Below are 11349 nucleotides of genomic sequence, written 5' to 3'. Positions count from 1 at the left end.
CCTGCTGGGCAAACAACAGTACCAAGCTTTTCCCCCCCCCTTTTTTTTTTAAATTAATAACCCTCTCAGTACTATATAACTCTCTCTAGAGGTCCAGTTTGCAAAGGGATCCCCCAGCCCCTTCCGCCTTGGCCCTGACAACTTTGAGGGCTCCCGCTTGAAAGTTTCCTTTCCCTCCTGGCAGACACTGGAGCATTTTTAGTGTCTTGAGCAGCCAAGTGAGACCCTCTGTGTTTCCTGTGCACTGCCTAGGCCCCCACATGCCTGGATTTGAACAGAGGGGGAAAAAGCCCCTTCTTCCTAGTGCTTCCAAACTGGGATGTTTTACTAGTTGCATGGGGGGGCCCATATGAAAGTTGGAGACTAGGGAGGATTTTGACTATTGTATGTGAACTTTACAACCTTTAAAGCTTAAGGGCAGTGTGTGAAGTCCCTTCATCAGGTTATAACATCTGTCAGATTGGCGGATCTTCAAGCCCAGGACTACCACCGCCTCTTCTTCTTTTTTTTTTCCTTCCCTTTCCAGAGTATTGGGAAAGGGGGGTGGGGTATCTACACAGTCCAGAGAAGGCAGGAAGGGTCTGCTACTACTGCAAAAAAAAAAAAAAAAAGCCTTCTGGGTCCTCACAATAACAGCTGAGAAACAAAACACCCTGTTCTTCCTTTAAGGAGAGCAGTGACAGTGTAAAGATCATTAAGTGGAAGCAAACAGGTCAAATATATTCTTTTTAATTATGTAAACAAGATTAATTAAGCACAGTGCCTGTTGGGGAGGATTCTTGGTTTTTAAAAAAATGTATTTTTCGCATTGTACACTTTTAAGTGTTCAGAATCCTTTTCAGGATGGAGGGGGGGCAAGAAACCACTACTTCATTATGACACTTCTAGTGAGTTAATAAATTGAAGAAAATTGTTAAACTAGGTTTTTGTTTTGTTTTGTTTTGTGAATCTTATCTATGTAGCCATGTCACCCAAGATTAGAACAGGAGATATGCTAAAAAGAAATGCTTGCATATGGTGGGTAGATTAAGGACAAAGAATCTTTTTGTCATGGAAATGGGTTTTTTTTCCTCCCTTTTTTTTTTGGTTTTGTTTTGTTTACTTCATCACATAGAATTTCTCACACTTGGTTTGTTTTGTATTACCCTCAATGACTACATGATCAAATGAATGGATTTATTTCTGCCGAATGAGAAAGACAGTCTTTCCATCAAAAGGACTACATTGCATCCCAGTGAGGAATTTTAAAGCGTTATTATTGTGGTCCCTGAATAGCTCAAAATCGGCTTTCACAGCAGCCCTAAAATGCAACAATGTAAATACTATCCAGCTTTAGAAGGCTGTTATCAAAATGTCCTATGTTCCCTTTTATTAAAACATATTTTAATTAATAGAGTGAAGCCTATCATAGATTAATAGTTAACAAGCTGAAGAAGTACTGTTGGTTCTTCACTTTCATTTCAAAATGAGAACAAGGTGAACTTAGTTGAGGGGTATGTAGTGCACATTTGTGTAGTGAGTGTTAATCATTTTACGTGTTATACCATGAAGTCCAAATAGTGCTATAATAAGAGGTCAGATATTTTTAAGTGCACAAAGAAAATGTTAGAAACGTAACATTTCTTGTCAAGTCGTTGCTTTTCATTTCTTTTCACAGTTGTAATCAAGATATTGCCACAGTTCCTGAGCATATTTTGCAACAGGCCAAAAATAGTCTGCATAGGACAAAACAGAGAAGGAGCCTATCTATAGTTTTCTAAAGGAAAAACTATTAATTATTCTTTCTTCTATAGCCTTTTAAACATTTTTAGATTCATAATGCTATTTATAGAAATTATTATAATCCCCATATGAAGTTGAGGAAAGTTATTTATTTAGTATAATCATACCATATTTAAATACCTATATATTATAAAAAGGTAAGTACTTCCCATATATATAAGGGGAGTACTTTAAAATACATATTAAAAGGATTCTTCATGTAACTAAAATAAAGTTTAGAAATAGCTAAAAGAAACCTGACAGTTTGGACAACAGAATAAAAGCTGAACGTTGCATGATGTATCAGATTATATCGAAGCTTGCCAATTTTGGTGGTGATATTACAATAATAGTTTTTAAAATGAAATAAATATGTATTAGCTCAGTTTGTACTGCAGCATAGTACAACTGAGTTCAAACAACTGAAAACAATCTCAGTTTGATGGTTTGGTAAGAGACTTTGAAAACTGAAGATAATTGACAATGTCATCAGCTACAAATTTACATACAAAATCATTTAAATTTTTTTAATGTGGAATGCTCAAATATACTTTTTGTAATTTGGAAGAGAAATGTTTGCAAACAGTTAATAATGATTGCCTAGCCAATTGCAGTGTAGAACAGTGAACAAAAGACACTTATACACAAAACCGTCTTAAGGATGCCATACTGAAAGAAATGATGCAAATCATTTAAACTAGTGGCAGAAGACTTGAAATTACTGTAGTTGATATCAGATACAAAATCTCCTTTATATATTTTGAGTAAATTTAATTGTAGCTATCATATGCTTTAAATTGCTATACTACAACATCATAATTCTGAGCTGCTTGTAATCTGTTGATTTAGGAAAGAAGTGTGACTAGAAAACAGAAATATTATAGGCATTTTTGAACCAGAACGATGTGTGCTATTAAAGGAAGATGACAATCATTTTTAAAGTAAAAATAATCGAACTTCAGTTTATCTAATGTTAAAAAGTGATTTCAGGATTGTAGAGCTAAAGTTCTAGGAAGGGTAACTATGGCAATTGATGCTTTGGAGTTTTTTCATGCTAAGCTAATGGCGAAGATGTATCATTTAGTTTAGGTGAAGGGAAAATCTTAAAGGAACTACAGAACTGCAGTTTTCTAATACGATTTTACAACCAGATGTTTTGTTTTTTTAAAAATAGATACAATTATAGTAAATTTTTTTTTGCTTTGCAAAATGTGTAATATATTTTAAACCGATGTATCGTCTTAAGGCTGATGAACTGGAATTGTGATATGTGTATTTTTGAACATTTAGTAGCGGCAGCTGTTTTTGGAAAAAAATACTGCATCCAGTTACACCAATTCAGTGAGAGTAACCATTTTCCTTGGGGAAAAAAAACCTCTTTTATTTGAGTATATACAGTAAAGATATATCCTACAACTACAAGCAAAAGTCTGCATATGAAAAAATACAGAGGACACTGTGATGCAATTTAGAAATATAAATAATTGTTTTATCTAGAACATGAAAGGTGACAGCAAGCAATGAGTATACATGAAACTCCTATAATTTTGCAGACATTTTTTCTGGAGAAACTAAACCAGAGGTGGCTTATTTGATTTGGAAAAAAATTAAATTTTAAGAGCCAAACAAAGTATTGCTGATTAATTTCCCCTTTGATGAAATGGAACAGTTGATACTGTTCACCTATACTTTGGGAATTTTTGCACATACTTCCCGGACAAACTTTGTAACATATATTTGCATCATATATTTTTGATTATGTAGAAAGGCAGCGGGCATAAAATACATGGGTTAACAACAGGAATTACTTAACAAGTTAATTATTTGGTGTGTGCAAGATGATGGAGAAAGCATGCAAAAGTAGGTCAGTTTTCATTGCATGCTGTTAGGCATGCAGAAGTTTTGCCATTGATCTTGAAGCAGACATAAGTGCATTGTTTTTTCTTTGGGAAATTTTTAAGGTGATTTTCTAAAATCTTGTATAATTAATATCAGCAGGGTGCTAGGATATCTAAATATAGAAACTCAAAATAAAATACTTGCCAAAATACAAGCAAAATTCTAATTCTAGAAGAAAGCATTCACATTTCCTTTTAGTAAGATTTTTTTTTTTTCCAGAAAAAGAAAAATTCAAACAAATGGCCATAGATACTAGCTTTGAAAAATTAAGTCCTGGGGAAAAAATGTTTTTTTTTCCTTGTATGATTTGCTGACTGATTGCCAAGCCAGGACAAAGATATCTGTAGTCCATCCATTGGTTAAGATGTGAGTCACTTAGGTTTGCTGATAATAAAACAGATATGGCCTGACCATCAAATAGTTAAGTTCTGACACATTTTATACAAAATAAAGCACGTATTAAACATACCGTTTGAAATATTTAACTTGTAATCTGACAGTAATTCTCCACAAACTTTTCAGAGGAATCATTATCAAATCTCATTACAGTGGTTAATTTTTACTAAATCCTGTGTTTCAACATATAAGGCCAAAATCCCGTTTGCTTTACTTTCACAAAACAATGCTGTCAATGTAATCGGCATTTTCCATGAATAAGGACAGCAGAGTGGGCTACAATAATGTGTGTACTTTTAGGGCCATGTTTAGCAGCAGTACTGTTCAAGATAGGTTTCTGGTTTGGTTTTTTTATTTTGTTTGATCAAGAAAATTAGGCTGCAGATCGGAAAAGCCAGAAAAATCTTGGATTATAGAAAGCATAAGCTAGTGAAATACTGAATTTTGTTATGTATTTTAAATACGAGTAAAAAAAGGCATTGGACGTGGAAAGTTTTCAGTTTTGTTCTAATTTACTGTACGCAGTATGAGTATACAGGTATGGCACACAAAAGAGATTTTTTTTCATTAGTTTTCTTACCGTTGGGTTTTTGTTTTTTTTAAATATTGTGCTTTCTCATCCCAGAAGGAAATTAAACTCTTTCCCCACCCCCCATGATGGGAAAGTATTCCAACATTTTATTGCTAATTGATTATTAGTATATTTTACAGTTTATGAGGTGGGGTTTCAATCCAGACTTAAACAGGTTATGTTTAACATTCAAGACCATCTCTTGTATTTTCTGGGCATTGTTGCTCAGTGTACTATAGAGAGTCTGTTTGGTGTCAGTGAAGAGGTGGGAATGCATGGAGTGCCAACAAGCTTCCAAAGGACTCTCCCTGAGGGTGGGTAGTTAGAAGTGCTTTGACAAGGCTTGCTGATTTAACCTTTGCCTGCTTTGCCCTGCCAGGGGTGGCCACTAGATGTCAAGCTCATAATACAATTAGTGCATCTGTGCAGTTGACCTTGGCAGCACGGCTTACCACTGTTCTGTTAAGTGTTAACACTGAATTTGAGTGTTAACTAGAGATCCCTGTGAGTTTGCTACATGCTGTACGGCTTATCAAATGCCCATCTAGTTCAGCACAAGTGTTTACAGTTTTTAAAGAAGGAAAAAAAGGTTTCCTTTTGTACAGTCTTGCATTTTGAACTGCTTAATTAACCCTGCAGGTGCCATAGCACTTTTGTTTCAATTAATCAAAACATTCTTTTTATTTCCCATTCCAAGAGGGTCCCCAAAATAGCCCTGTTTGTTAATTCCATTTCATTATTTTATTCCTGTGTGTAATGTTTCAGCAATAATAGGTTTGTGTTGCTTTTTATGCAGCTTAAGTTATCCAGCACAACACTGCAGCATAATAGAGAATGATAAATGAGCAAAGTGAACTAGACAGTTAGCATTGGACTACTTGGAGTTTGATCCCTCAAACATTTAAATATACACTAGTAACTTTACTTGGAGAAGTAATCTGTTTGAATCCTACATTCATGTGTTCTGTCATAACGTTCATAACTGTTTGAAGGATTGGGCTCATGATTGGCTTCTATTGGTGGTGCAACTGTTTTGTTTGTTCAGACACTGGTTGATTTTTCTTCTGCAGGGTTAGGTATTCTAAAATTATTAAGTTTAAGATCTGTTCAGCTACAAGCTTTCTGAAACAGGGAAACTATGTAGAAACCCAATATTTGATTTAATTCTTTAGCCTTATGTAATTTTGTACTTTCTATTTCAGTACCAGCTACATTAGAGAGATCAACCTTGAAAATGTAAGGATTCCTAATAAAAACTTTCTATGTTCCAAAAATTTTTAGAATCAACAAATGAAGCATGTTTATATGTAATAAAAAGAGAGCTGTACAAATGTATTTATACATATGTCATAACAGACAGCTGAATAGCTTATTATATCATCTAGAAAGCATAACAAAACATCTTATTATTTGATACAATATCCTGCACAGATATTTGAAACAATTTGTGAATGTTGTATCTGTTCCACATCTGTATACATATATAAAGGCACTAGTGTTTTAGATAACTAGTGCTTCACTGCACAGATTAGAAACTGCAAATATATTAAACAGAATACAGTTAGTGACTGTGCCACAGGTGGCTGTTACTTAACAAATTCTGAGATTTAGGCTACTGAATAGATCAAACTAAGTATGCCAGGTCAATATGAGTTTTTGTATAGCAAGAGTGCCCTCCACTGTTGAAATCCATATTAACAGCCTTTGTGGCCTGTGAAAAAGGACAGAAAAATTTTCTATTGAGTCTGGAATTTCTTCTACATTGTTAAACACAGTAGGGGTCTCTATTTGTCTCCTCCTGTTTCACAGCTTGGGCTCAGTATGTGATAATTCATCTTTCTTTATGGGATTCAAAGCTATCATAAAGAGTTAAAAAGAAATAATTTGCAAGAAAATAAATGTCTTCTAACAATTTAAGAAAACTTTTTAAAAAGCTTGCTTTTAAGAGGTGAAAAAGCTAAAGGAAAAAGTAATACTTTTCTTCTTAGGGATCAATAAATTATTGTGAGGTTGCTACCTCAAATAGGAAAGCTAAGCTATTTCTGAAAGAAAAAGAAAAGTTACTTTTCAATTAAAAAAAAAAACAAACCAAATACATTATTAAATAGTTGCCTACTCTGACATTAAATATTGTTTCAAGTCTTACCACACCACTTTTCAGTGATTAGAAATGTTATTTAGCAAGAGATCTTATAAATATAAAAATATAACTAAGAGCTGCTCATTCTACAGCTAGTTTCATGACTAAACGTCATTTTACCTGTAGCTGCCAATAAATGGTATATTTTCCAGAAATTTCTTCAGCGTTAATATGCTGCTTCCCAAAAAAGGGTAGTTGTACTGTCTTTTTTAAATGAATGCATCTATTTTTAAAACAAGCCAACATTAAATTCTACATGACTGTATCTCATTCAGAAAAAGAAGGTCTTGCATCCTTTTAGTGGCAATATATTTAATAGTACATATGATCTAAAAAGCTTTAAAATTTTTGTTTGACATTTTTCTTGGACTTTTCACAGGATATATTTTGAGTGGTAAGACTATCTTAGTCTGTACTAAACTTAAAAAACGTGTGTTTCACTATTTTGTCTTGCCTATTTCTATGGTGAGAATATTTATAATTATGGAACATACACAAATTGGCCCTGGAACAAAAATAGAGCAACACAATGAATAACTAGAGACTATTTCTTTAAACTATAAGAATCCATATATAAAGTGATTGGAAAAGGTGTTTTATAGGCATTTGCATGCGAAGTAGTATTAGTTAGAAAAAAACATTTGAGAACAAAGCTGAAACACATTAGAATAGTTTTGAGCTTCTTTCAAATTGTAAAATGGTCCTACACAAAGTTGGCATTTGGTTAACAGTGTACATTTTAGGAGTTGCTCTGATTAATTTCAGTCTATTTCATAGCAGTAAATGGTAGTATCTCTCAAATGTCCATTCTTTTATGTTTGCCCTCACAGGTATTGAAAAGACTTTTTCCCTTCCAGTAGAATACAAGAAAATAGTCCTGCTGTAAGAAAACTGGACTACTTGAACAGGATGTATAACCCTGTGTATGCATTGTTCACAGCTGCATCGGTTTTATCCCAAATTTACTAGTTTCCTCATGTAAACTAAAAGAGTCAGCATACCATATAAGCCATTTCCATACCCTCTCTGTCTGTCTGTCTGTCTCTCTCTCTCTCAGGCCAGAAGGAAGATTTACATTGTTCCATATCGGGGTGTATTGCTTGAAGCATGGACAGCATTTGATGAGTACACTTAGTGACACCAGCTAAGTAGAGTTCTCCCCGCATCAACATCTTATACCTCCTGTACTGAGCCAGTAGAGCACACACAGGTAGCCAAAGATTCTACAATAATGAAGTGACTTGCTCAAAATATGTTCAGACAAATCCACTCGCAAAAATTCAAAGGGCTTAAGCCTTCAGCTCTTAGAATCAACCTAGCTCTACTGGAGTAAATGCAGCTGTGCTGATTTACACCAGCTGATGACCTGGTCCTATTTGTCCTTATTGATGTCTTTTCTGTCACCTGTTTTCCACTATGTAAATACCATATATGGTAAGCTCATGTTGCATATCATGACCATTAGTAGTTTCATGTACCTCTTTTAACTGTAAATTTACTAATAAGAAAAATAAAATAAATGAGGGGTTAAGAATAGCAGAGGTCCTGACTGCTCAGCAAAACTCCCATTCAACTCCCATTGCTTGAGTAAACACTACAGGATTTAAACCAATGTTTGTAAAATTAAGCAGCTATTTTATTATTCCAAAAAGTCAATGAGAAAACCTCATTGTTGTAGTAGTACTTTAATTGCTACAAGAAATTAATAGTTTTTACCAGAAATAAGTGATAAAATACTACATATTGATACAATCACTTGTTTTAGTACATGAAAGTGTAAAGGGAAGCTATAAAACATAAACAAATAAAAAATATTTTTTAACATTCTTCCAATAGCAGCACAAGTCCAAACAAATATAAAATTGACTTCTGAGTTTAAAACTGTATCTGTTTAAGGAGCTTAGCGGCATTCCATAGGATAAAACGATAAGATTTAATTTACTATTTCCAATACAGATAATTGTAGAATAATTTTATTGATAGAATTTTATCAAATGGCAAAATATAGTGTTTTTAAATAACTGTGGACCCTACAGAGGCATCCACTTTTCAGCAGCAGGGAATTACACTTCAGAATCAATGGCACAATATGGCACTTCTTATGCTAATGATCAACACTGAAAATGGCCTAGGAAAGTTGCTACAAAATACACAAGTACAAATTTGACTCTAATGACGACTCCCTCCCCCTGCATGTGCATACACTTTTTTTTTTTTTTTTTTAATGTTTACAAATGACCATTTTCACTTGTACTTTTCTTTTTTAAAGAGTGTGTTTGGGGCCTAAAATTGGTTGCTTGCATGATTATATGAAACCTGACAATAAGTGAAATTCTTTTAATGGGTAAATTGTTCACATAAAGTAAGGTTTGCAGGATGGGGCCCATAGCCTGTAATTAGATAAAGCGTTTTAGTGCTCACAGAAAGTGATGTATAATGGATAGATAATAAAAATCTGAATGTAAGACTAGCAATTCCTACAATTAATCCATGTTGTCTGCCTGCTTGCTGGTAGAAAAAAATGAAGTATTGGGTGGGTTATTTGTTTAGTCTTTGTTTAAAAAAATGTTTCATGGAAACATCAAAATTATCTTCCCCACCTAGGGGGTGTTCCTGAGGGGGGAAGGAGGGTGTGTGTGTAAAAGAGTCTGTAAATTGCTCTTTAATAATTATGCTTGAAGTAATCATTCTGAATTCTTTTTAAAAAGATAGGATGTTTGCACCTAGGTCTGTAGCTTGAAACTTATTTCCAGTACTTATCCTGTTGTTTTCCAGAGGAGGCAGGAATGGTGTATGATTGAAAAGGAAGAGATGTATGTTCCAGTCATTTAGGGCTCAAATCTTCTCCCACTGAAGTCAGTTGGAGCCTTCCCATCGACTTCAGTAGCAACAGGATTGGGCCCAGATTGTATGAGAAATGTGCTATATTACATTTCGTATTTAAACCTGAGAAGTCGTAACTGAAATGTAAAATCTTACATTGCTTAAGTCATGTATTTAGTGTAACAGACTAGTTTTCATGTTATGTTATATTGTTGATAGTATCTCAAAGTAGTGTGTGCGATGGCATAATCATCTCCTGAAAGATGATCTGCTTTTATTTATTAATTACCACCATCTAAATCACAATGCTGTCTCTAATTTAGAAATAAAGTTTGCTTTGCCCTACTGAGAATGTTTTTACATTTGTATTGAGGAATTATTGCACCTTGCATAGATTGCACTTTAAAATTTATAATTGTATTGAATGATTATATTATCCTTCTCACTGCATCTGACAGTGAAGTGAGCTCAGGCTCACAAAAGCTTAAGCATCTCTGATTCAGTTAGTCTATAAGGTGCATCTCCACCCGCCTTCTGCTTGGCTTCACACTAACACCATTATTACCTTTGTATATTGTTTATCATCTTTCACATAATTAAATCTGTTGTGTAAGATTATTCAGAAGAAGGTCTTCTTATTGGCAGGAATTAGCAATATTTAGTTGCTATTGGGGGAAATAAAATGAGCTAGAAGCTGTTAATAACTGTCCAGTTCTGCTCCACTCAGAAAAAAAAAAATCTACCCAAACTTCCAGTTTGTTTGGAATTGAGCACTGGAAAAACTTCACAAATTAATCTTACCAAAGACTCAATTCTGAAGTCCTTACTCAGGCAATCCTCCCATAGATGTCTGGGTTCTCAGTTAGGACTGGAGGATCAGGCCCCCAAGACTGTAAAAATGTAAATCTGTAATGTAAATAAAGACTTGTTTGAATTGTCTTAGCTCAGAAAGACTCTAGAGAAAAGATTTGCTAGAATATGAATTGAGAACAAAAATGCTGGATGCCTGCTTTTCTTGTGCTCTCTATGTTTTCACTCTCCCAAAAGTAAAGGACTTCCTACCTAAAATTATCTTGGAAACAGTTTTGAGAACTAATTTCTCAAGAATGTTAATAACCTAAGATTTTTAGAATGCCTCTAGGCAATAGCATGTTATCTTCATTGCCAAAGTGAATTGTGGCATCGTGGTTAATATGTTTTATAATACAATATATAATATAACCTGTAACATGTTACATTTAAGTTATAAAATATTATCCCGTACATGTTTTAGATTAGTGTTGTGGAAAAACAGCTGAGTATTATAACTCCAAACCTAAATAGTAAAGCAGCTTCAGTGTTTAAATATTACTATTTTTAATTGCATTTTATTTGGATAATTAAAAAAAAAAAAAAGGGAGCAAAATAATCCCTTGTTCCCAAATAAAATATTTCTCTTCTATTTAGTCAGAAAAAGATGAATTTCTTGTACATGGTTTTAAATATTTTAAAACAGTTATGCTTCTCCATAAGGAGATGCATATCTGTGTCTGCACAAACTGTTTGTTTAAAAAAACCCCAAAAAACCAACCATTCCAGATATCATTCTGTTTTATCTATCTTTACAAATGTTTTAAAACATTTCAGCTAATTGAGGAGTATTAATATATTAAGAGAAACGTTAAGCCTGGGAATTAATATGCAAGGCCCAAACTTCTAGCCCTCTTTTAGGCAAAGCTGTCTTTTGAAATGTACTGTGAACTCTCTCCAGACAGGGACT

The 11349-nt window shown here is 33.9% G+C and overlaps 1 protein-coding gene across 3 annotated transcripts in view; it reads left to right on the top strand.

Moving 5' to 3' along the window:
- The first annotated feature begins 11182 nt into the window (after positions 1 to 11182).
- The window catches only part of SALL3 (spalt like transcription factor 3), a 13141-nt gene continuing 12974 nt past the window's right edge, over positions 11183 to 11349 (top strand). Inside the window, exon 1 of one of the 3 annotated variants that reach the window (XM_019544758.1) lies at positions 11183 to 11349. This exon is cut by the window's right edge and continues 5194 nt beyond it. The gene's annotated coding sequence lies outside the window, so the exon portion shown is untranslated. The other 2 variants (XM_019544773.1, XM_019544766.1) reach the window with 2 other exon arrangements.

The sequence above is a fragment of the Crocodylus porosus genome, unplaced genomic scaffold, assembly GCF_001723895.1.
Source record: "Crocodylus porosus isolate Cpor-Errol unplaced genomic scaffold, CroPor_comp1, whole genome shotgun sequence".
NCBI classification, from domain to species: domain Eukaryota; kingdom Metazoa; phylum Chordata; order Crocodylia; family Crocodylidae; genus Crocodylus; species Crocodylus porosus.
This window is presented reverse-complemented; position numbering and strand designations above follow the sequence as displayed.